Raw genomic sequence first — 25394 nt, forward strand, 5'->3', positions numbered from 1 at the left:
CCGGGGGCAGGCCCTGCTGAGTCCCCGAGCGCCACCTGGGTTCCTGCCACCACCCTTGGGCCGGGATGAGGTGCCACCTTGTGCGTAGAAGCCCTGCACACAGGCAAGAAGCCCCCCAGGCCCGCGGCGCACCCGACCCTGGAGCCCCCTGGCCGGATGCAGCCACAGGGAACGGGGGTTCTTTGTTGGCAGGCCCCATTCCCGAAGCATCCACGGGCACTTCCCGAAGGGCTGACACCTGCTGTGCCTCAGCAGCCAGCCAACCTCCCTCCCTCTGGTCGGGCACTGCAAGCCACACAGCCACTTGTGTCCCCTGTGTCCCTCCCTGGAGGCCGCAGCGCGTTTTGGGTTTTGGGGCGGACGGGCCCCTCTCGGCTTCCGTAGTCCATTTGCCCCTGGAGCCTGCCAGACCCCTGGCTCTAGGAGGCTGCCCAGGGGCGCTGCCAACAGCCCCCAGGTGCTGGCTAGCCGCCTCAGCCGGCCATGGGGGGAGCACACACACCTGCGGGTGTCCCCGGGCCGCACACACGAACTGCCCCGCTCTTCCCGGCATTGCAAATAGGCCCCCCGGGAAGCCCCACCCACCCTAGGGGCTTGTCGGGCGGGGCCGACGCACGGTGGGTGAGTGGGGAGGGCTGCTGCTGGCACACACCCACTCCTGAAGCCCACTGGGGCGGTCCAAGGGCGAGGAGCTCGGAGCTCGGTCAGGGCTGTCCCAGCAGAACTTTTTGAGGGTGGACGGACACGCCCGCGGGCCATCAGGTGTTGAGGGCAGGCCCCGGGGGCAGGCCCTGCTGAGTCCCTGAGCGCCACCTGGGTTCCTGCCACCACCCTTGGGCCGGCATGAGGTGCCACCTTGTGCGTAGAAGCCCTGCACACAGGCAAGAAGCCCCCCAGGCCCGCGGCGCACCCGACCCTGGAGCCCCCTGGCCGGCTGCAGCCACAGGGAACGGGGGTTCTGAGTTGGCAGGCCCCATTCCCGAAGCATCCACGGGCACTTCCCGAAGGGCTGACACCTGCTGCGCCTCAGCAGCCAGCCAACCTCCCTCCCTCTGGTCGGGCACTGCAAGCCACACAGCCACTTGTGTCCCCTGTGTCCCTCCCTGGAGGCCGCAGCGCGTTTTGGGTTTTGGCGCGGACGGGCCCCTCTCGGCTTCCGTAGTCCATTTGCCCCCGGAGCCTGCCAGACCCCTGGCTCTAGGAGGCTGCCCAGGGGCGCTGCCAACAGCCCCCAGGTGCTGGCTAGCCGCCTCAGCCGGCCATGGGGGGAGCACACACACCTGCGGGTGTCCCCGGGCCGCACACACGAACTGCCCCGCTCTTCCCGGCATTGCAAATAGGCCCCCCGGGAAGCCCCACCCGCCCTAGGGGCTTGTCGGGCGGGGCCGACGCACGGTGGGTGAGTGGGGAGGGCTGCTGCTGGCACACACCCACTCCTGAAGCCCACTGGGGCGGTCCAAGGGCGAGGAGCTCGGAGCTCGGTCAGGGCTGTCCCAGCAGAACTTTTTGAGGGTGGACGGACACGCCCGCGGGCCATCAGGTGTTGAGAGCAGGCCCCGGGGGCAGGCCCTGCTGAGTCCCTGAGCGCCACCTGGGTTCCTGCCACCACCCTTGGGCCGGCATGAGGTGCCACCTTGTGCGTAGAAGCCCTGCACACAGGCAAGAAGCCCCCCAGGCCCGCGGCGCACCCGACCCTGGAGCCCCCTGGCCGGCTGCAGCCACAGGGAACGGGGGTTTTGAGTTGGCAGGCCCCATTCCCGAAGCATCCACGGGCACTTCCCGAAGGGCTGACACCTGCTGCGCCTCAGCAGCCAGCCAACCTCCCTCCCTCTGGTCGGGCACTGCAAGCCACACAGCCACTTGTGTCCCCTGTGTCCCTCCCTGGAGGCCGCAGCGCGTTTTGGGTTTTGGCGCGGACGGGCCCCTCTCGGCTTCCGTAGTCCATTTGCCCCCGGAGCCTGCCAGACCCCTGGCTCTAGGAGGCTGCCCAGGGGCGCTGCCAACAGCCCCCAGGTGCTGGCTAGCCGCCTCGGCCGGCCATGGGGGGAGCACACACACCTGCGGGTGTCCCCGGGCCGCACACACGAACAGCCCCGTGCTTCCCGGCGTTGCAAATAGGCCCCCCGGGAAGCCCCACCCGCCCTAGGGGCTTGTCGGGCGGGGCCGACGCACGGTGGTTGACTGGGGAGGGCTGCTGCTGGCACACACCCACTCCTGAAGCCCACTGGGGCGGTCCAAGGGCGAGGAACTTGGAGCTTGGAGCTCGGTCAGGGCTGTCCCAGCAGAACTTTTTGAGGGTTGATGGACACGCCCGCGGGCAATCAGGTGTTGCGGTCAGGCCCCGGGGGCAGGCCCTGCTGAGTCCCCGAGCGCCACCTGGGTTCCTGCCACCACCCTTGGGCCGGGATGAGGTGCCACCTTGTGCGTAGAAGCCCTGCACACAGGCAAGAAGCCCCCCAGGCCCGCGGCGCACCCGACCCTGGAGCCCCCTGGCCGGATGCAGCCACAGGGAACGGGGGTTCTTTGTTGGCAGGCCCCATTCCCGAAGCATCCACGGGCACTTCCCGAAGGGCTGACACCTGCTGCGCCTCAGCAGCCAGCCAACCTCCCTCCCTCTGGTCGGGCACTGCAAGCCACACAGCCACTTGTGTCCCCTGTGTCCCTCCCTGGAGGCCGCAGCGCGTTTTGGGTTTTGGGGCGGACGGGCCCCTCTCGGCTTCCGTAGTCCATTTGCCCCCGGAGCCTGCCAGACCCCTGGCTCTAGGAGGCTGCCCAGGGGCGCTGCCAACAGCCCCCAGGTGCTGGCTAGCCGCCTCAGCCGGCCATGGGGGGAGCACACACACCTGCGGGTGTCACCGGGCCGCACACACGAACTGCCCCGCTCTTCCCGGCATTGCAAATAGGCCCCCCGGGAAGCCCCACCCGCCCTAGGGGCTTGTCGGGCGGGGCCGACGCACGGTGGGTGAGTGGGGAGGGCTGCTGCTGGCACACACCCACTCCTGAAGCCCACTGGGGCGGTCCAAGGGCGAGGAGCTCGGAGCTCGGTCAGGGCTGTCCCAGCAGAACTTTTTGAGGGTGGACGGACACGCCCGCGGGCCATCAGGTGTTGAGGGCAGGCCCCGGGGGCAGGCCCTGCTGAGTCCCCGAGCGCCACCTGGGTTCCTGCCACCACCCTTGGGCCGGCATGAGGTGCCACCTTGTGCGTAGAAGCCCTGCACACAGGCAAGAAGCCCCCCAGGCCCGCGGCGCACCCGACCCTGGAGCCCCCTGGCCGGCTGCAGCCACAGGGAACGGGGGTTCTGAGTTGGCAGGCCCCATTCCCGAAGCATCCACGGGCACTTCCCGAAGGGCTGACACCTGCTGCGCCTCAGCAGCCAGCCAACCTCCCTCCCTCTGGTTGGGCACTGCAAGCCACACAGCCACTTGTGTCCCCTGTGTCCCTCCCTGGAGGCCGCAGCGCGTTTTGGGTTTTGGCGCGGACGGGCCCCTCTCGGCTTCCGTAGTCCATTTGCCCCCGGAGCCTGCCAGACCCCTGGCTCTAGGAGGCTGCCCAGGGGCGCTGCCAACAGCCCCCAGGTGCTGGCTAGCCGCAGCAGCCGGCCACGGGGGAGCACACACACCTGCGGGTGTCCCCGGGCCGCACACACGGACTGCCCCGCGCTTCCCGGCGTTGCAAATAGGTCCCCCGGGAAGCCCCACCCGCCCTAGGGGCTTGTCGGGCGGGGCGGACGCACGGTGGTTGACTGGGGAGGGCTGCTGCTGGCACACACCCACTCCTGAAGCCCACTGGGGCGGTCCAAGGGCGAGGAGCTTGGAGCTTGGAGCTCGGTCAGGGCTGTCCCAGCAGAACTTTTTGAGGGTGGACGGACACGCCCGCGGGCAATCAGGTGTTGCGGGCAGGCCCCGGGGGCAGGCCCTGCTGAGTCCCCGAGCGCCACCTGGGTTCCTGCCACCACCCTTGGGCCGGGATGAGGTGCCACCTTGTGCGTAGAAGCCCTGCACACAGGCAAGAAGCCCCCCAGGCCCGCGGCGCACCCGACCCTGGAGCCCCCTGGCCGGATGCAGCCACAGGGAACGGGGGTTCTTTGTTGGCAGGCCCCATTCCCGAAGCATCCACGGGCACTTCCCGAAGGGCTGACACCTGCTGCGCCTCAGCAGCCAGCCAACCTCCCTCCCTCTGGTCGGGCACTGCAAGCCACACAGCCACTTGTGTCCCCTGTGTCCCTCCCTGGAGGCCGCAGCGCGTTTTGGGTTTTGGCGCAGACGGGCCCCTCTCGGCTTCCGTAGTCCATTTGCCCCTGGAGCCTGCCAGACCCCTGGCTCTAGGAGGCTGCCCAGGGGCGCTGCCAACAGCCCCCAGGTGCTGGCTAGCCGCAGCAGCCGGCCACGGGGGAGCACACACACCTGCGGGTGTCCCCGGGCCGCACACACGGACTGCCCCGCACTTCCCGGCGTTGCAAATAGGTCCCCCGGGAAGCCCCGCCGGCCCTAGGGGCTTGTCGGGCAGGGCCGACGCACGGTGGGTGAGTGGGGAGGGCTGCTGCTGGCACACACCCACTCCTGAAGCCCACTGGGGCGGTCCAAGGGCGAGGAGCTCGGAGCTCGGAGCTCGGTCAGGGCTGTCCCAGCAGAACTTTTTGAGGGTGGACGGACACGCCCGCGGGCCATCAGGTGTTGCGGGCAGGCCCCGGGGGCAGGCCCTGCTGAGTCCCCGAGTGCCACCTGGGTTCCTGCCACCACCCTTGGGCCGGGATGAGGTGCCACCTTGTGCGTAGAAGCCCTGCACACAGGCAAGAAGCCCCCCAGGCCCGCGGCGCACCCGACCCTGGAGCCCCCTGGCCGGCTGCAGCCTCAGGGAACGGGGGTTCTGAGTTGGCAGGCCCCATTCCCGAAGCACCCACGGGCACTTCCCGAAGGGCTGACACCTGCTGCGCCTCAGCAGCCAGCCAACCTCCCTCCCTCTGGTTGGGCACTGCAAGCCACACAGCCACTTGTGTCCCCTGTGTCCCTCCCTGGAGGCCGCAGCGCGTTTTGGGTTTTGGCGCGGACGGGCCCCTGTCGGCTTCCGTAGTCCATTTGCCCCCGGAGCCTGCCAGACCCCTGGCTCTAGGAGGCTGCCCAGGGGCGCTGCCAACAGCCCCCAGGTGCTGGCTAGCCGCAGCTGCCGGCCATGGGGGAGCACACACACCTGCGGGTGTCCCCAGGCCGCACACACGGACTGTCCCGCGCTTCCCGGCGTTGCAAATAGGCCCCCCGGGAAGCCCCACCCGCCCTAGGGGCTTGTCGGGCGGGGCCGACGCACGGTGGGTGAGTGGGGAGGGCTGCTGCTGGCACACACCCACTCCTGAAGCCCACTGGGGCGGTCCAAGGGCGAGGAGCTCGGAGCTCGGAGCTCAGTCAGGGCTGTCCCAGCAGAACTTTTTGAGGGTGGACGGACACGCCCGCGGGCAATCAGGTGTTGCAGGCAGGCCCCGGGGGCAGGCCCTGCTGAGTCCCTGAGCGCCACCTGGGTTCCTGCCACCACCCTTGGGCCGGGATGAGGTGCCACCTTGTGCGTAGAAGCCCTGCACACAGGCAAGAAGCCCCCCAGGCCCGCGGCGCACCCGACCCTGGAGCCCCCTGGCCGGATGCAGCCACAGGGAACGGGGGTTCTGAGTTGGCAGGCCCCATTCCCGAAGCATCCACGGGCACTTCCCGAAGGGCTGACACCTGCTGCGCCTCAGCAGCCAGCCAACCTCCCTCCCTCTGGTCGGGCACTGCAAGCCACACAGCCACTTGTGTCCCCTGTGTCCCTCCCTGGAGGCCGCAGCGCGTTTTGGGTTTTGGCGCGGACGGGCCCCTCTCGGCTTCCGTAGTCCATTTGCCCCCGGAGCCTGCCAGACCCCTTGCTCTAGGAGGCTGCCCAGGGGCGCTGCCAACAGCCCCCAGGTGCTGGCTAGCCGCCTCGGCCGGCCATGGGGGGAGCACACACACCTGTGGGTGTCCCCGGGCCGCACACACGAACAGCCCCGCGCTTCCCGGCGTTGCAAATAGGTCCCCCGGGAAGCACCACCCGCCCTAGGGGCTTGTCGGGCGGGGCCGACGCACGGTGGTTGACTGGGGAGGGCTGCTGCTGGCACACACCCACTCCTGAAGCCCACTGGGGTGGTCCAAGGGCGAGGAGCTTGGAGCTTGGAGCTCGGTCAGGGCTGTCCCAGCAGAACTTTTTGAGGGTGGACGGACACGCCCGCGGGCAATCAGGTGTTGCGGGCAGGCCCCGGGGGCAGGCCCTGCTGAGTCCCCGAGCGCCACCTGGGTTCCTGCCACCACCCTTGGGCCGGGATGAGGTGCCACCTTGTGCGTAGAAGCCCTGCACACAGGCAAGAAGCCCCCCAGGCCCGCGGCGCACCCGACCCTGGAGCCCCCTGGCCGGATGCAGCCACAGGGAACGGGGGTTCTTTGTTGGCAGGCCCCATTCCCGAAGCATCCACGGGCACTTCCCGAAGGGCTGACACCTGCTGCGCCTCAGCAGCCAGCCAACCTCCCTCCCTCTGGTCGGGCACTGCAAGCCACACAGCCACTTGTGTCCCCTGTGTCCCTCCCTGGAGGCCGCAGCGCGTTTTGGGTTTTGGGGCGGACGGGCCCCTCTCGGCTTCCGTAGTCCATTTGCCCCCGGAGCCTGCCAGACCCCTGGCTCTAGGAGGCTGCCCAGGGGCGCTGCCAACAGCCCCCAGGTGCTGGCTAGCCGCCTCAGCCGGCCATGGGGGGAGCACACACACCTGCGGGTGTCCCCGGGCCGCACACACGAACTGCCCCGCGCTTCCCGGCGTTGCAAATAGGCCCCCCGGGAAGCCCCACCCGCCCTAGGGGCTTGTCGGGCGGGGCCGACGCACGGTGGGTGAGTGGGGAGGGCTGCTGCTGGCACACACCCACTCCTGAAGCCCACTGGGGCGGTCCAAGGGCGAGGAGCTTGGAGCTCGGTCAGGGCTGTCCCAGCAGAACTTTTTGAGGGTGGACGGACACGCCCGCGGGCCATCAGGTGTTGCGGGCAGGCCCCGGGGGCAGGCCCTGCTGAGTCCCCGAGCGCCACCTGGGTTCCTGCCACCACCCTTGGGCCGGGATGAGGTGCCACCTTGTGCGTAGAAGCCCTGCACACAGGCAAGAAGCCCCCCAGGCCCGCGGCGCACCCGACCCTGGAGCCCCCTGGCCGGATGCAGCCACAGGGAACGGGGGTTCTGAGTTGGCAGGCCCCATTCCCGAAGCATCCACGGGCACTTCCCGAAGGGCTGACACCTGCTGCGCCTCAGCAGCCAGCCAACCTCCCTCCCTCTGGTCGGGCACTGCAAGCCACACAGCCACTTGTGTCCCCTGTGTCCCTCCCTGGAGGCCGCAGCGCGTTTTGGGTTTTGGGGCGGACGGGCCCCTCTCGGCTTCCGTAGTCCATTTGCCCCCGGAGACTGCCAGACCCCTGGCTCTAGGAGGCTGCCCAGGGGCGCTGCCAACAGCCCCCAGGTGCTGGCTAGCCGCCTCGGCCGGCCATGGGGGGAGCACACACACCTGCGGGTGTCCCCGGGCCGCACACAGGAACAGCCCCGCGCTTCCCGGCGTTGCAAATAGGCCCCCCAGGAAGCCCCACCCGCCCTAGGGGCTTGTCGGGCGGGGCCGACGCACGGTGGTTGACTGGGGAGGGCTGCTGCTGGCACACACCCACTCCTGAAGCCCACTGGGGCGGTCCAAGGGCGAGGAGCTCGGAGCTTGGAGCTCGGTCAGGGCTGTCCCAGCAGAACTTTTTGAGGGTGGACGGACACGCCCGCGGGCAATCAGGTGTTGCGGGCAGGCCCCGGGGGCAGGCCCTGCTGAGTCCCTGAGCGCCACCTGGGTTCCTGCCACCACCCTTGGGCCGGCATGAGGTGCCACCTTGTGCGTAGAAGCCCTGCACACAGGCAAGAAGCCCCCCAGGCCCGCGGCGCACCCGACCCTGGAGCCCCCTGGCCGGATGCAGCCACAGGGAACGGGGGTTCTGAGTTGGCAGGCCCCATTCCCGAAGCATCCACGGGCACTTCCCGAAGGGCTGACACCTGCTGCGCCTCAGCAGCCAGCCAACCTCCCTCCCTCTGGTCGGGCACTGCAAGCCACACAGCCACTTGTGTCCCCTGTGTCCCTCCCTGGAGGCCGCAGCGCGTTTTGGGTTTTGGCGCGGACGGGCCCCTCTCGGCTTCCGTAGTCCATTTGCCCCTGGAGCCTGCCAGACCCCTGGCTCTAGGAGGCTGCCCAGGGACGCTGCCAACAGCCCCCAGGTGCTGGATAGCCGCAGCAGCCGGCCACGGGGGAGCACACACACCTGCGGGTGTCCCCGGGCCGCACACACGGACTGCCCCGCACTTCCCGGCGTTGCAAATAGGTCCCCCGGGAAACCCCGCCGGCCCTAGGGGCTTGTCGGGCAGGGCCGACGCACGGTGGGTGAGTGGGGAGGGCTGCTGCTGGCACACACCCACTCCTGAAGCCCACTGGGGCGGTCCAAGGGCGAGGAGCTCGGAGCTCGGTCAGGGCTGTCCCAGCAGAACTTTTTGAGGGTGGACGGACACGCCCGCGGGCCATCAGGTGTTGCGGGCAGGCCCCGGGGGCAGGCCCTGCTGAGTCCCCGAGCGCCACCTGGGTTCCTGCCACCACCCTTGGGCCGGGATGAGGTGCCACCTTGTGCGTAGAAGCCCTGCACACAGGCAAGAAGCCCCCCAGGCCCGCGGCGCACCCGACCCTGGAGCCCCCTGGCCGGATGCAGCCACAGGGAACGGGGGTTCTGAGTTGGCAGGCCCCATTCCCGAAGCATCCACGGGCACTTCCCGAAGGGCTGACACCTGCTGCGCCTCAGCAGCCAGCCAACCTCCCTCCCTCTGGTCGGGCACTGCAAGCCACACAGCCACGTGTGTCCCCTGTGTCCATCCCTGGAGGCCGCAGCGCGTTTTGGGTTTTGGGGCGGACGGGCCCCTCTCGGCTTCCGTAGTCCATTTGCCCCCGGAGCCTGCCAGACCCCTGGCTCTAGGAGGCTGCCCAGGAGCGCTGCCAGCAGCCCCCAGGTGCTGGCTAGCCGCAGCAGCCGGCCACGGGGGAGCACACACACCTGCGGGTGTCCCCAGGCCGCACACACGGACTGCCCCGCGCTTCCCGGCGTTGCAAATAGGCCCCCCGGGAAGCCCCACCCACCCTAGGGGCTTGTCGGGCGGGGCCGACGCACGGTGGGTGAGTGGGGAGGGCTGCTGCTGGCACACACCCACTCCTGAAGCCCACTGGGGCGGTCCAAGGGCGAGGAGCTCGGAGCTCGGAGCTCGGTCAGGGCTGTCCCAGCAGAACTTTTTGAGGGTGGACGGACACGCCCGCGGGCAATCAGGTGTTGCGGGCAGGCCCCGGGGGCAGGCCCTGCTGAGTCCCTGAGCGCCACCTGGGTTCCTGCCACCACCCTTGGGCCGGCATGAGGTGCCACCTTGTGCGTAGAAGCCCTGCACACAGGCAAGAAGCCCCCCAGGCCCGCGGCGCACCCGACCCTGGAGCCCCCTGGCCGGCTGCAGCCACAGGGAACGGGGGTTCTGAGTTGGCAGGCCCCATTCCCGAAGCATCCACGGGCACTTCCCGAAGGGCTGACACCTGCTGCGCCTCAGCAGCCAGCCAACCTCCCTCCCTCTGGTCGGGCACTGCAAGCCACACAGCCACTTGTGTCCCCTGTGTCCCTCCCTGGAGGCCGCAGCGCGTTTTGGGTTTTGGCGCGGACGGGCCCCTCTCGGCTTCCGTAGTCCATTTGCCCCCGGAGCCTGCCAGACCCCTGGCTCTAGGAGGCTGCCCAGGGGCGCTGCCAGCAGCCCCCAGGTGCTGGCTAGCCGCAGCAGCCGGCCACGGGGGAGCACACACACCTGCGGGTGTCCCCAGGCCGCACACACGGACTGCCCCGCGCTTCCCGGCGTTGCAAATAGGCCCCCCGGGAAGCCCCACCCGCCCTAGGGGCTTGTTGGGCGGGGCCGACGCACGGTGGGTGAGTGGGGAGGGCTGCTGCTGGCACACACCCACTCCTGAAGCCCACTGGGGCGGTCCAAGGGCGAGGAGCTCGGAGCTCGGAGCTCAGTCATGGCTGTCCCAGCAGAACTTTTTGAGGGTGGACGGACACGCCCGCGGGCAATCAGGTGTTGCAGGCAGGCCCCGGGGGCAGGCCCTGCTGAGTCCCTGAGCGCCACCTGGGTTCCTGCCACCACCCTTGGGCCGGGATGAGGTGCCACCTTGTGCGTAGAAGCCCTGCACACAGGCAAGAAGCCCCCCAGGCCCGCGGCGCACCCGACCCTGGAGCCCCCTGGCCGGCTGCAGCCACAGGGAACGGGGGTTCTGAGTTGGCAGGCCCCATTCCCGAAGCATCCACGGGCACTTCCCGAAGGGCTGACACCTGCTGCGCCTCAGCAGCCAGCCAACCTCCCTCCCTCTGGTCGGGCACTGCAAGCCACACAGCCACTTGTGTCCCCTGTGTCCCTCCCTGGAGGCCGCAGCGCGTTTTGGGTTTTGGCGCGGACGGGCCCCTCTCGGCTTCCGTAGTCCATTTGCCCCCGGAGCCTGCCAGACCCCTGGCTCTAGGAGGCTGCCCAGGGGCGCTGCCAACAGCCCCCAGGTGCTGGCTAGCCGCCTCGGCCGGCCATGGGGGGAGCACACACACCTGTGGGTGTCCCCGGGCCGCACACACGAACAGCCCCGCGCTTCCCGGCATTGCAAATAGGTCCCCCGGGAAGCACCACCCGCCCTAGGGGCTTGTCGGGCGGGGCGGACGCACGGTGGTTGACTGGGGAGGGCTGCTGCTGGCACACACCCACTCCTGAAGCCCACTGGGGTGGTCCAAGGGCGAGGAGCTTGGAGCTTGGAGCTCGGTCAGGGCTGTCCCAGCAGAACTTTTTGAGGGTGGACGGACACGCCCGCGGGCAATCAGGTGTTGCGGGCAGGCCCCGGGGGCAGGCCCTGCTGAGTCCCCGAGCGCCACCTGGGTTCCTGCCACCACCCTTGGGCCGGGATGAGGTGCCACCTTGTGCGTAGAAGCCCTGCACACAGGCAAGAAGCCCCCCAGGCCCGCGGCGCACCCGACCCTGGAGCCCCCTGGCCGGATGCAGCCACAGGGAACGGGGGTTCTTTGTTGGCAGGCCCCATTCCCGAAGCATCCACGGGCACTTCCCGAAGGGCTGACACCTGCTGCGCCTCAGCAGCCAGCCAACCTCCCTCCCTCTGGTCGGGCACTGCAAGCCACACAGCCACTTGTGTCCCCTGTGTCCCTCCCTGGAGGCCGCAGCGCGTTTTGGGTTTTGGGGCGGACGGGCCCCTCTCGGCTTCCGTAGTCCATTTGCCCCCGGAGCCTGCCAGACCCCTGGCTCTAGGAGGCTGCCCAGGGGCGCTGCCAACAGCCCCCAGGTGCTGGCTAGCCGCCTCAGCCGGCCATGGGGGGAGCACACACACCTGCGGGTGTCCCCGGGCCGCACACACGAACTGCCCCGCGCTTCCCGGCGTTGCAAATAGGCCCCCCGGGAAGCCCCACCCGCCCTAGGGGCTTGTCGGGCGGGGCCGACGCACGGTGGGTGAGTGGGGAGGGCTGCTGCTGGCACACACCCACTCCTGAAGCCCACTGGGGCGGTCCAAGGGCGAGGAGCTCGGAGCTCGGTCAGGGCTGTCCCAGCAGAACTTTTTGAGGGTGGACGGACACGCCCGCGGGCCATCAGGTGTTGCGGGCAGGCCCCGGGGGCAGGCCCTGCTGAGTCCCCGAGCGCCACCTGGGTTCCTGCCACCACCCTTGGGCCGGGATGAGGTGCCACCTTGTGCGTAGAAGCCCTGCACACAGGCAAGAAGCCCCCCAGGCCCGCGGCGCACCCGACCCTGGAGCCCCCTGGCCGGATGCAGCCACAGGGAACGGGGGTTCTGAGTTGGCAGGCCCCATTCCCGAAGCATCCACGGGCACTTCCCGAAGGGCTGACACCTGCTGCGCCTCAGCAGCCAGCCAACCTCCCTCCCTCTGGTCGGGCACTGCAAGCCACACAGCCACTTGTGTCCCCTGTGTCCCTCCCTGGAGGCCGCAGCGCGTTTTGGGTTTTGGGGCGGACGGGCCCCTCTCGGCTTCCGTACTCCATTTGCCCCCGGAGACTGCCAGACCCCTGGCTCTAGGAGGCTGCCCAGGGGCGCTGCCAACAGCCCCCAGGTGCTGGCTAGCCGCCTCGGCCGGCCATGGGGGGAGCACACACACCTGCGGGTGTCCCCGGGCCGCACACAGGAACAGCCCCGCGCTTCCCGGCGTTGCAAATAGGCCCCCCAGGAAGCCCCACCCGCCCTAGGGGCTTGTCGGGCGGGGCCGACGCACGGTGGTTGACTGGGGAGGGCTGCTGCTGGCACACACCCACTCCTGAAGCCCACTGGGGCGGTCCAAGGGCGAGGAGCTCGGAGCTTGGAGCTCGGTCAGGGCTGTCCCAGCAGAACTTTTTGAGGGTGGACGGACACGCCCGCGGGCAATCAGGTGTTGCGGGCAGGCCCCGGGGGCAGGCCCTGCTGAGTCCCTGAGCGCCACCTGGGTTCCTGCCACCACCCTTGGGCCGGCATGAGGTGCCACCTTGTGCGTAGAAGCCCTGCACACAGGCAAGAAGCCCCCCAGGCCCGCGGCGCACCCGACCCTGGAGCCCCCTGGCCGGCTGCAGCCACAGGGAACGGGGGTTCTGAGTTGGCAGGCCCCATTCCCGAAGCATCCACGGGCACTTCCCGAAGGGCTGACACCTGCTGCGCCTCAGCAGCCAGCCAACCTCCCTCCCTCTGGTCGGGCACTGCAAGCCACACAGCCACTTGTGTCCCCTGTGTCCCTCCCTGGAGGCCGCAGCGCGTTTTGGGTTTTGGCGCGGACGGGCCCCTCTCGGCTTCCGTAGTCCATTTGCCCCCGGAGCCTGCCAGACCCCTGGCTCTAGGAGGCTGCCCAGGGACGCTGCCAACAGCCCCCAGGTGCTGGATAGCCGCAGCAGCCGGCCACGGGGGAGCACACACACCTGCGGGTGTCCCCGGGCCGCACACACGGACTGCCCCGCACTTCCCGGCGTTGCAAATAGGTCCCCCGGGAAACCCCGCCGGCCCTAGGGGCTTGTCGGGCAGGGCCGACGCACGGTGGGTGAGTGGGGAGGGCTGCTGCTGGCACACACCCACTCCTGAAGCCCACTGGGGCGGTCCAAGGGCGAGGAGCTTGGAGCTCGGTCAGGGCTGTCCCAGCAGAACTTTTTGAGGGTGGACGGACACGCCCGCGGGCCATCAGGTGTTGAGGGCAGGCCCCGGGGGCAGGCCCTGCTGAGTCCCCGAGCGCCACCTGGGTTCCTGCCACCACCCTTGGGCCGGGATGAGGTGCCACCTTGTGCGTAGAAGCCCTGCACACAGGCAAGAAGCCCCCCAGGCCCGCGGCGCACCCGACCCTGGAGCCCCCTGGCCGGCTGCAGCCACAGGGAACGGGGGTTCTGAGTTGGCAGGCCCCATTCCCGAAGCATCCACGGGCACTTCCCGAAGGGCTGACACCTGCTGCGCCTCAGCAGCCAGCCAACCTCCCTCCCTCTGGTCGGGCACTGCAAGCCACACAGCCACTTGTGTCCCCTGTGTCCATCCCTGGAGGCCGCAGCGCGTTTTGGGTTTTGGGGCGGACGGGCCCCTCTCGGCTTCCGTAGTCCATTTGCCCCCGGAGCCTGCCAGACCCCTGGCTCTAGGAGGCTGCCCAGGGGCGCTGCCAGCAGCCCCCAGGTGCTGGCTAGCCGCAGCAGCCGGCCACGGGGGAGCACACACACCTGCGGGGTGTCCCCAGGCCGCACACACGGACTGCCCCGCGCTTCCCGGCGTTGCAAATAGGCCCCCCGGGAAGCCCCACCCACCCTAGGGGCTTGTCGGGCGGGGCCGACGCACGGTGGGTGAGTGGGGAGGGCTGCTGCTGGCACACACCCACTCCTGAAGCCCACTGGGGCGGTCCAAGGGCGAGGAGCTCGGAGCTCGGAGCTCGGTCAGGGCTGTCCCAGCAGAACTTTTTGAGGGTGGACGGACACGCCCGCGGGCAATCAGGTGTTGCGGGCAGGCCCCGGGGGCAGGCCCTGCTGAGTCCCTGAGCGCCACCTGGGTTCCTGCCACCACCCTTGGGCCGGCATGAGGTGCCACCTTGTGCGTAGAAGCCCTGCACACAGGCAAGAAACCCCCCAGGCCCGCGGCGCACCCGACCCTGGAGCCCCCTGGCCGGCTGCAGCCACAGGGAACGGGGGTTCTGAGTTGGCAGGCCCCATTCCCGAAGCATCCACGGGCACTTCCCGAAGGGCTGACACCTGCTGCGCCTCAGCAGCCAGCCAACCTCCCTCCCTCTGGTCGGGCACTGCAAGCCACACAGCCACTTGTGTCCCCTGTGTCCCTCCCTGGAGGCCGCAGCGCGTTTTGGGTTTTGGCGCGGACGGGCCCCTCTCGGCTTCCGTAGTCCATTTGCCCCCAGAACCTGCCAGACCCCTGGCTCTAGGAGGCTGCCCAGGGGCGCTGCCAACAGCCCCCAGGTGCTGGCTAGCCGCCTCGGCCGGCCATGGGGGGAGCACACACACCTGCGGGTGTCCCCGGGCCGCACACACGAACAGCCCCGCGCTTCCCGGCGTTGCAAATAGGCCCCCCGGGAAGCCCCACCCGCCCTAGGGGCTTGTCGGGCGGGGCCGACGCACGGTGGTTGACTGGGGAGGGCTGCTGCTGGCACACACCCACTCCTGAAGCCCACTGGGGCGGTCCAAGGGCGAGGAGCTCGGAGCTTGGAGCTCGGTCAGGGCTGTCCCAGCAGAACTTTTTGAGGGTGGACGGACACGCCCGCGGGCAATCAGGTGTTGCGGGCAGGCCCCGGGGGCAGGCCCTGCTGAGTCCCTGAGCGCCACCTGGGTTCCTGCCACCACCCTTGGGCCGGCATGAGGTGCCACCTTGTGCGTAGAAGCCCTGCACACAGGCAAGAAGCCCCCCAGGCCCGCGGCGCACCCGACCCTGGAGCCCCCTGGCCGGCTGCAGCCACAGGGAACGGGGGTTCTGAGTTGGCAGGCCCCATTCCCGAAGCATCCACGGGCACTTCCCGAAGGGCTGACACCTGCTGCGCCTCAGCAGCCAGCCAACCTCCCTCCCTCTGGTCGGGCACTGCAAGCCACACAGCCACTTGTGTCCCCTGTGTCCCTCCCTGGAGGCCGCAGCGCGTTTTGGGTTTTGGCGCGGACGGGCCCCTCTCGGCTTCCGTAGTCCATTTGCCCCCGGAGCCTGCCAGACCCCTGGCTCTAGGAGGCTGCCCTGGGACGCTGCCAACAGCCCCCAGGTGCTGGCTAGCCGCAGCAGCCGGCCATGGGGGGAGCACACACACCTGCGGGTGTCCCCCGGGCCGCACACACGGACTGCCCCGCACTTCCCGGCGTTGCAAATAGGTCCCCCGGGAAGCCCCGCCGGCCCTAGGGGCTTGTCGGGCAGGGCCGACGCACGGTGGGTGAGTGGGGAGGGCTGCTGCTGGCACACACCCACTCCTGAAGCCCACTGGGGCGGTCCAAGGGCGAGGAGCTCGGAGCTCGGAGCTCGGTCAGGGCTGTCCCAGCAGAACTTTTTGAGGGTGGACGGACACGCCCGCGGGCAATCAGGTGTTGCGGGCAGGCCCCGGGGGCAGGCCCTGCTGAGTCCCCGAGCGCCACCTGGGTTCCTGCCACCACCCTTGGGCCGGGATGAGGTGCCACCTTGTGCGTAGAAGCCCTGCACACAGGCAAGAAGCCCCCAAGGCCCGCGCACACGCCCGACCCTGCAGCCCCGCTGCAGCCCCAGGGAACGGGATGTCTGAGTGGGCAGCCCCCACTTCCCAATCCTCCGCTGCTAGTTCCCCGAAGGGCTGGTGGTGGCTGCGCCTCAGCAGCCAGCCTCCCTTCCTCCTTCCCTCCCTCCCTTCCTCCCTCTCGTCGGGCACTGCAAGCCACACAGCCACTTGTGTCCCCTGTGTCCCTCCCTGGAGGCCGCAGCGCGTTTTTGGTTTTGGAGCCGGCGGTCCCCCTCAGCTTCCATCTTCTACTGCTATCCTAGGCTATAGCTGAGAGCTGGATTGGAAGAGGAACATCGAGGAGTAGAATTAGTGCCCATATGGGATACCGGCGCTTCAGGCCAGGGCCTTAACCTGCTGTACCACTGCGCCAGCTCTTCGATTCTTCTGTAAGTTTCCACTAGAACCATGTAAAACATCTTTAAGCTATGACAATAAAAAAAATTGAAACCAATGTGCATTCAGCTCAGATGGCTTTAAATCTTGCAACCATGCTCAATTTGTCCTGATTCTGAATTATATTTCTTTATGCTTTTCCAACCTAACTAAATCTTATAAACATCTTAAAATACAATGTAGGCCGGAACCGCAGCTCACTAGGGTAATCCTCTGCCTGCGGTGCTGGTACCCTGGGTTCTAGTCCCGGTTGGGGTGCCAGATTCTGTCCCTCTTGCTCCTCTTTCAGTCCAGCTCTCTGCTGTGGCCTGGGAAGGCAGTGGAGGATGGCCCAAGTCCTTGGGCCCCGCACATGTATGGGAGACCAGCAGGAAGTATCTGGCTCCTGGTTTCGGATTGGCACAGCGTGCCAGCCGTAGCGACCATTTGGGGGGTAAACCAATGGAAGAAAAACCTTTCTCTCTCTCTCTGCCTGTTTCTAACTCTGCCTGTCAAAAAGAAATACAATGTGAAAGAAGCTGAGGAATAAACAACTTACTGGCAACATATTCTTTTTTGTTAGGCTTGGGTACATGAAGATTTCTCCAGGATCTTATCTGCAAGAGAAATTATTCAGAGAGAGTGGTGAGACAAATAGTCTAGATTCTCCCTAGATTCCATTGTGCTAGCAAGATCATGAAGGAAAGGCATAGAGACAAATGGGCATATTAGCTGGGCAACAGAAATAAAGTACCCGCCCTATGGGGGAATATAGGCTTTACACATGGGAAGAGCAGCAAGGCCCTGAAAGAGCACACACAACTCTACCAATCCCTCAGGTTAAACAGAAACTATTGTTAGGCTAATTAAAATATTCATTTGTTACCAATTCTGTAAAAAAAAAATAATCAGTGCCAGGGCCATCACTGTGGGGTAGTGAGTAAAGCTTCCTGCTGCAGTGTGGGCGTCTCACATGGACACCAAATTGAGTCCTACCTGCTCCACGTCTGATCTAGCTCTCTGCTATGGACTGGGAAAGCAGTGGATGAAAACCAAAGTCCTGGGACCAGCACTGTGGCACACTGGGTTAATCTTCCACCTGCAGGACTGGCATCCCACATGGGCACTGGTTCTAGTCCCAGTTGCTTCTCTTCCAGTACAGCTCTCTGCTATGGCCCGGGAGGGCAGTGGAGAATGGCCCCGGTGCTTGGGCTCCTGCACCCATGTGGGAGACCAGAAAGGGTCACCTGGCTCCTGTCTTCAGGTTGGCGCAGCTCCAGCTATGGTGGCCATTTGCAGGGTGAACCAATGGAAGGAAGACCTTTCTCTTTGTCTCTCTCTCTCACGGTCTATAACCCTTCTGTGGTGACTGTTCCTCGCCACTGCCGGAGAATTAGGCAGGCTGCCCACGGCTTGCCTTAACCGAGGAGGGGAAAGTGCGCTACCTGCCACTCAGCCTTCCCCAAACCCAGGGGACAATCAGGCGCGGTGTGGAGCCCAGTCGAAGCAGGGTCTCACTTTATTGTAAAAGAGAGGTTGTATAGGCTGGCGCCGTGGCTTACCAGGCTAATCCTCCGCCTTGTGGCGCCAGCACACCAGCTTCTATTCCCGGTTGCCCCTCTTCCAGGCCAGCTCTCTGCTATGGCCCGGGAGGGCAGTGGAGGATGGCCCAAGTCCTTGGGCCCTGCACCCGCATGGGAGACCAGGAGAAGCACCTGGCTCCTGGCTTCAGATCAGAGAGATGTGCTGGCCGCAGTGGCCACTGGAGGGTGAACCAACGGCAAAAAAGGAAGACCTTTCTCTCTGTCTCTCTCTCTCTCTCTCTCTCACTACCCACTCTGCCTGTCAAAAAAAAGAGAGGTGGTGTATATAGCTGAGGTACAGGTTGGATGGTACAGAGTGGATGAGGGCATGTGGGCAAGGGGTGGGGTGTTGTGATGCAAAAGGGCCTTAGCAACTCCTATTGTACCACCTTAATGATCCTTAGGGAGAAGCACCCTGGGCCTGGGGTATTTGCTACCAGGGAATTGAAACTTAAAGACAGGTTTTCAAATTTGAGGCAGGCTCAGGAAGTTCCTCTAGGCCTTTCCGGATTCAGCTTCCCCCACACCCTACCTGTCAAATGAGGGGAGGGGAGGGGAGGGGAGGGAAGAGGAGGAGAGGGGAGAGAAGACCCAAGTCCTTGGGTCCCTTGCACCAACATGGGAGATTTGGAAAAAATCTCCAGGCTCCTGGCTTCAGATTGGCCCAGCCTCAGCCAATGAGGCCATTTGGGGAGTGATCAGCAGATGTAAAACCATCTCTCTTTCTGCCTCTGCCTCTCTGTAACAGCCTTTGAAATAAATAAATAAATAAATAAATCATAAAAAAAGTCACTGCCTAAATAATTTATACTATTCATCAGGATTGTCCAATTAATTAGCAGTACACCAAAAAGAAACCTGTTTTCATTAGTATCTATATTACACAGAAAATTACTCAGGCAATACTAACTGTTTTCCTTGCAGCATCTCTCGTTTTTATGTATCTAAAATTCCATTAAAGTGTACAGCTCAAAGTTAGTTTTTGGCCACAATTATATGTATAGGAAAAATCGACATAATATATCTATTACAGCTTTCTTTAACTGTTCAATGACACTCCTCTCTGTATACAAACCTTGATAGAATTCTTCTCCACAGGGACCCCTGACATTTTCCAGTTCACTTTTGTTCTAGCCCATGAGACAACAGTCAATATGATACCAACATAATTTGAAAAGTATTTTGCCTTTGGGAGTTTGCCCTCTTGTACAGTAATCATGTGGAGCATCCTGAGACTTGCCTGTTGGGCACATGGGGCCTAGGTCACAGGCTGCACAAACCAGACATTGGAAGCGTAGGCATCATGATACACTAGGTTAAGCTACTTCTCTGGACACACCACATATATATCAGAGTGCTTGGTGTGTCCTGGCTATTTCAGACCTCCAAACCAACTTACTTCAAGTATTTTTTTAAGTTATTTTTTAAAGTTTTAGTTATTTATTTGAAATGCATAGTTACAGAGACACAGAGACAGAGAGAGAGGTCTTCCATTTGCTGGTTCACTCCCCAGGTGGCTGCAATGGCTAGAGCTACACTGATCCAAAACCAGGAGCCAGGGGCTTCTTCCAGGTCTCCCACCCACACAGGCACAAGGGCCCAAGGCCATGGGCCATCTTCTACTTTCTCAGGCCATAACAGAGAGCTGGATTGGAAGCGGGCAGCCAGAACTCAATCTGATGCCCATATGGATTGCTGGCAATGCAGGTGGTGACTTTACTCATGACACCAACAGCACCGGCACCACAAGTGTTCTTTTGAGTCAACAGGTCATGGTGCAAAAACTTGGATTTTTGCCATCTGCATGGAAACCCACATGGAGTCCCTGCATCCTGGCTTTCATAGATAGCACCCTGGCTGTTGTGGGCTTTTGCAGAGTGATCAGGCAGCCTTGGTTGGCAGTGTTCATATTTTTAAATATTTCACTTTTCTAGATTTTTGAGTCCGTATTCTGAGTCCTATTGCTTCTTTATTACCAAGAATTCCAAGACCTAACTCAGCATGGGTGCTATGGATAGCATAATGTGAGAGTTAAGATGAGGTGAGAGAACTCCCAACATTGTATCTAGTTAGCATACCTTAGAAATAGTGGCAGTCTGTAGAAGTTACAAATCTACCTACCAGAGTGGTGGGACATTTAGGGGATTTTAATGATTTCCCAAAATTTATTACAAGGAAAAATGGTAACATGGTTAAGGGCTTGCTTCCCATGATTCCTAACCATCTTCATCTTCCTGCACTACACACCCTCACCCATCACTCCCATCCATCCATGATCCATACCCACCCTGCCATGGCTTGCCTGGGCCACAGCTGGGTGCCCAGCCATGGCTGTGGGAGGGAGCTCCAATAGGAGAATAGCAGCTGTCCTAGGCACCTGATCACAGCTGGGGGAGGGACATGGATAGCAGAGCACCACCACTCCAGTGGGCCCGGTGGGTGCTTGCCTGTGCCAAGGGTGGAGACTAAGCCCCGACCTCCCTGTCCCCAGTTTTGGGCTTGCCAGAGTACACCTGTGAAATGCATGTCAGTAGAGAATTGTGGTTACCAACGAGTGAGGGGAGAAATGGTGGTTTAAGGACAAAGGAGATACATTGGTCATGGGGCACAAAGTTTCCACTAGACAGGAGAAATGAGTCTACAGCTGTACTGCAAAGCATGGAAACTACAATGCTGTATTTCATATTTCAGCTTGTTAAGAGAGGCTTTTGAAAATACCCACCATACAGTATAGGAGGTGATGAATGAGTTATTCTGATTAGACAATTCCAGAATTAACACTCATCAAATGATTGCGTTGTATCCCACAGGTATCTATAGCTATTTCTCAGTTGAATAGTTTAAAAAGGCAGATTGGCTGGCGCCATGGCTTAACAGGCTAATCCTCCGCCTTGCGGAGCCAGCACACCGGCTTCTAGTCCTGGTTGGGGCGCCGGATTCTGTCCCGATTGCCCCTCTTCCAGGCCAGCTCTCTGCTATGGCCCGGGAGGGCAGTGGAGGATGGCCCAAGTCCTTGGGCCCTGCACCCGCATGGGAGACCAGGAGAAGCACCTGGCTCCTGGCTTCGGATCAGAGAGATGTGCTGGCCGCAGTGGCCACTGGAGGGTGAACCAACGGCAAAAAGGAAGACCTTTCTCTCTGTCTCTCCCTCTCTCACTATCCACACTGCTTGTCAAAAAAAAGAAAAGGTAAAGATTACCAGGCTACACTAAAAAAGCTAGGAACAATACAATGTGTATTAATATAAAGAGAAATGTTTAATGATTTCACAGTAGGACAAAAATGATTCTTGAAGATTTGTTAAATTGAAAGGCAGAGTTAGAGAGAAGAGATATAGATCTTCCATCCACTGGTTCACTCTCCAGATGGCCACAACAGACAGAGCTGTGCCAATCCAAAGCCAGGAAGCACAGGCTTATTCTGGGTCTCATATGTGGGTGCAGGTGTCCAAGTACTTGGGTCATCTTCTGCTGCTTTTCCAGGCACATTAGCCAGGAGCTGGATTGGAAATGGAGCAGCTGGGACTTGAACCTGGGCCTGTATGGGATGCCAGTGCTGTAAGCTGCAGTTTATCTTGGTTTAACACAGCAGTGCCCCCCCCCCAAAAAAAAAAAAAAAAACAGGTCAGGGATACAAAGAGTTCAAAAGCTGAATGATGAAAACAATACATATAGAAGGGGCTGGGGCCATGGCTTAGAGGGTAAAGCCACCCTTCTGCAGTGTTGGAATTCCACAAGGGCACCACTTCAAGTCCCACCTCCAGTGCCAGCATCCCATATGGGCACCGGTTTGAATCCCGATTGCTCCACTTCCAATCTAGTTCTGTTATGCCCTGGAAAAGCAGTAGAAGATGGCCCAAGTCTTTGGGCCCCTGCACCTATGTGGGGGACCTGGAAGAAGCTCCTGGCTCTGGGTCAGCAGAGCTCTAGCTGTTGCAGCCAACTAGGGAGTGAACCATTGGATAGAAGACCTCCCTCTCTCTCTCTGCTTCTCTGTGCGTAACTGACTTTTAAATAGAAAAATAAATCCTTAAAACACAAATGTGTAACTGTTCATATAGATAGGCTCAAAGGGATCACATAAACAAGATCAAGTGTCTACTAATAACAATAGATAGAATTAAAAAGGAGAGAATGATCCAACATGGAAAGCAGGCCACACAGCAGACTCATAGAATGACAAATGCCCTAAACAGCACAATGACATCAGCATCTAGCTAAAAATCCCATGAGAGCATTTTAGGCATGGAAATCCAAGACACTGTAGAAAAAAAGAAAATCTACATAAATGATCTCTGTGAGTGAGACCCCAGTGGAAAGAAGAGGACATCAAAGGAGGTACCTTTTTCAGAAGGCTAGAGAGAACTTTGCACTTTTCTTATGGCCCTGTCTACATAGTAACAGAGTTTGTGGACTCAAAAGGCTTCCATAGCCTTGGCAGCTAATGACAAGAGCCTCAGGTGATCACTGACATCATAAATAAAAGTGTCAATTGTTAAATCAACAATAGGAGTCACTGTGTACTTACTCCCTATGTAGGACCTCTGTCCTTAATGAGTTGTGCTATGAGAATTAACAGTAAAACTCATCTTCAAAAGTACTTTAGACATTGTGTGTCTCTGCAAACTGTTGAAATCTTTACTTAGTACAGAGTTGGCCTTCTGTATATAAAGATAATTACAAATGAATCTTTATGAAGAATGGGATAGCAGAGGGAGTAGAAGGTGGGACAGGAGTGGGGGTGCGAGGGTGGGAAGGGGGGAAGAACTGCTATATTCCTAAAGCTGTACCTATGAAATGTGTATTCATTAAATAAAAGCTTTCTAAAAGAAAAAGAGCCAAGAATGGGCCAAGTACCTGGAGCCCTTTCTATCCATGGTACAAACCTGGCTTGAGTTCTGAGTGCTAGGCCTTAGGCTAGTGGAGTCCAGGTATTGTGGTAGCTGGAGAAAGTCAGTTGATGGGAGAGAGAAGCACAGGGATCTCCTTTTTGCTCTGTCTCTTGGTTCCTCAAATAAAAAAAATTAAAAATTTACATCCCTGGAAACCAAAACCAGAAAGATATTGAAGAATTCTTCAAACTTGTAGTAAATAAGAATCATATTCCTAAATGGACAGTGACTTATTGAAGAAACCACATGGGAAATTCAGATGTAAGATGATTAGAATCAAAGTACAACACAAATTAATGGAATAAATGCAAAGCAAGGCTTAGGAGGAAATAGCTGTAAAGATCTATATTTCATAGTAAGATATGAAATCAATTATCTACAATTCTACCTTAAGAAACCAAAAAGCAAAATCAGAGAAAACTGGAGCCAAAAAAGGCAGAAGAAACAAAGAGTGAAGTGGAGTAGGGTGGAGAAAGGAATGTGTGGCGCTCCCCACTTTGTGTAAAAGACACAGTGCTGTGCTTCTGGCACATAGCAAGGGATGCTTCTCCCACCAAGAGCCTACAGCCTCTGCACCATGATATCAAGCTACCCTACCCAAATCTTATTTTTCAAATAAAGAAATCTTGAAAAACACAGATGTAAATAATCAAGCCCTCTTATTGTCCTAGGCTTCTAAGGTAAACATTTTAACATTTTTATTAACATTTTTAACATTTATTTATTTATGTTAAAGGCAGAGTTACAGAGAGAGAAAACAAAGAGACCTTCCATCTGTTGGTTCACTTCCCCCATGGCCACCACTACAGGGATGGGCCAGGCTGAAGCCACAGACAGAAGCTTCATCCTTGTCTCCTACAGGGGTACAGAGACCCAAGGACTTAGGCCATCCTCTCCTGCTTTCCCAGGTGCATTAGCTAGGAGATGGATCAGAATTGGGCCACCAGGAATCAGACCAGTGCCCATATGGGTTGCTACTGTCACTGGCAGCAGCTTAACCTGCTATGCCACAATGTCATAAAGGTAAGCGTTTCTAACTCAGGCCACAGTAAAGGAGGAGAAAATAGCTTACAGGAGAGGACTAGAAATTTGAAAGCAGTCAATCAAATGGAAACTTAAAAAAAGCTGCACTTCAGAAGATGATCGAAAATGTTATTAGAGGTTGCCCTCATTGTGGCCTAAAATGTTAAATAAACCTCCCCCTTCAGTGCCGGCATCGCATATGGCCACTGATTCAAATCAAGTCCTGGCTGCTCCACTTCTGATCTGGTCTGGAAAAGCAGAAGATGGCTCAAGCCCTTGGGCCTCTGCACCCATGTGAGAGACCCTGAAGAAGCTGCTGGCTACTGGTTTCGGATTGGCCCAGCTCAGGCCATTATGGCCATTTGGGGAGTGAACCAGTGGATGGAAAACCTCTCTACCCATGCCTCTCTGTAACACTGCTTTTCAAATAAATAAATAAATCATTTTAAAAAATAGAATAATGTCTTAACTAAGACATTAAAAACCCACAAATTTCACCAGTTCATTGAGTCTCCTATAATTGCTTTTTTCTCTTTTTTTTCTCTTTTGATCTCCATTAGCAGTTTCACGATTCTGTTTTATTTTTCAGAATTCTAGAAATTCATGGTTACCCCATTGATCTTCCATAAGAAACCCATATTTATAATAATTTTTAATGGTCTTATGAATATAAATCTTCCTGGAGAAGAACTAGAACTGTGAATGACAAAGACAAATCATCACAATTGAAATGTTTAAAGTAATTTAGCAATTTAGCAAAGGAGATGCCCACAGGATTTGAAAAAGCACAGCAGTATTTTACAAACCAGTTCATCATTTCGGGCAATGATAGCACTGGAGCAATTTCAAAATTCTTCTAAAGTACCCAAGGAACCCCCCTCCGCTTTTTGAAGAACAGCAGCTTGTTAGATTTCACCATTGGACTTCTGCATGTTACCTAACCCCTGGGAAACTCACATCAATAGCATTTCTATATCAATGTAACAACTTGAAATTTATGATATTACAACTAGATAATACTTTTCAGGTAAAGGAAGCCTAATTAACCATCATCTCTGCAAGTTGAAAACTACATCTTTTGTTGATTTCCAGGGATCCACAAAGAAATCAAGGTCAAAGCAGTTAATTTAGAACTTGGATTTTGAAAAAAATGTCAAAGATATCAAAAATTAAAAAATACTTGGTTAACATAGGATCTCTGATCATTTTATGACAATAATCATTCACTTATATAGAGTCAAATTATGTTTAAATATATTTATTACATATTAAGTATATTTAATAGTTGATTAGTAGAAAGATACACTTAAAAGATATTAAAAATCAATTCTTAACATTCAGTTTTCTAAACCCAAAGATAGAAAATACATGAGATTATCTTGACAAAACACAAAATTTCTTTCCCTCATGTAATTAGCTACCAAAAGATGAAGAAAATCCTTTTGTACTGTGCTTCTTCTAATGGGAAGCTCCCCCAGATAACTTAGAAGTTAAACCTAGTGGAAAGATACCCCAACTTAGACATTGAAATAGTATGTGTGCAGGCTGTAAGCATTCAACCTTATAAAAGAACGAGAACACTTAGAAACAAGTACACCCGAGGCCGGTGCTGTGGCACTGCAGGTAAAGCCACCACCTGCAGTGCCTGACTCCCATAGGACTGCTCTACTTCTGATCCAGCTCTCTGCTATGGCCTGGAAAAGCAGTAGATGGCCCAAGTACTTAG

The sequence above is a fragment of the Lepus europaeus genome, unplaced genomic scaffold, assembly GCF_033115175.1.
Source record: "Lepus europaeus isolate LE1 unplaced genomic scaffold, mLepTim1.pri SCAFFOLD_29, whole genome shotgun sequence".
NCBI classification, from domain to species: Eukaryota; Metazoa; Chordata; class Mammalia; order Lagomorpha; family Leporidae; genus Lepus; species Lepus europaeus.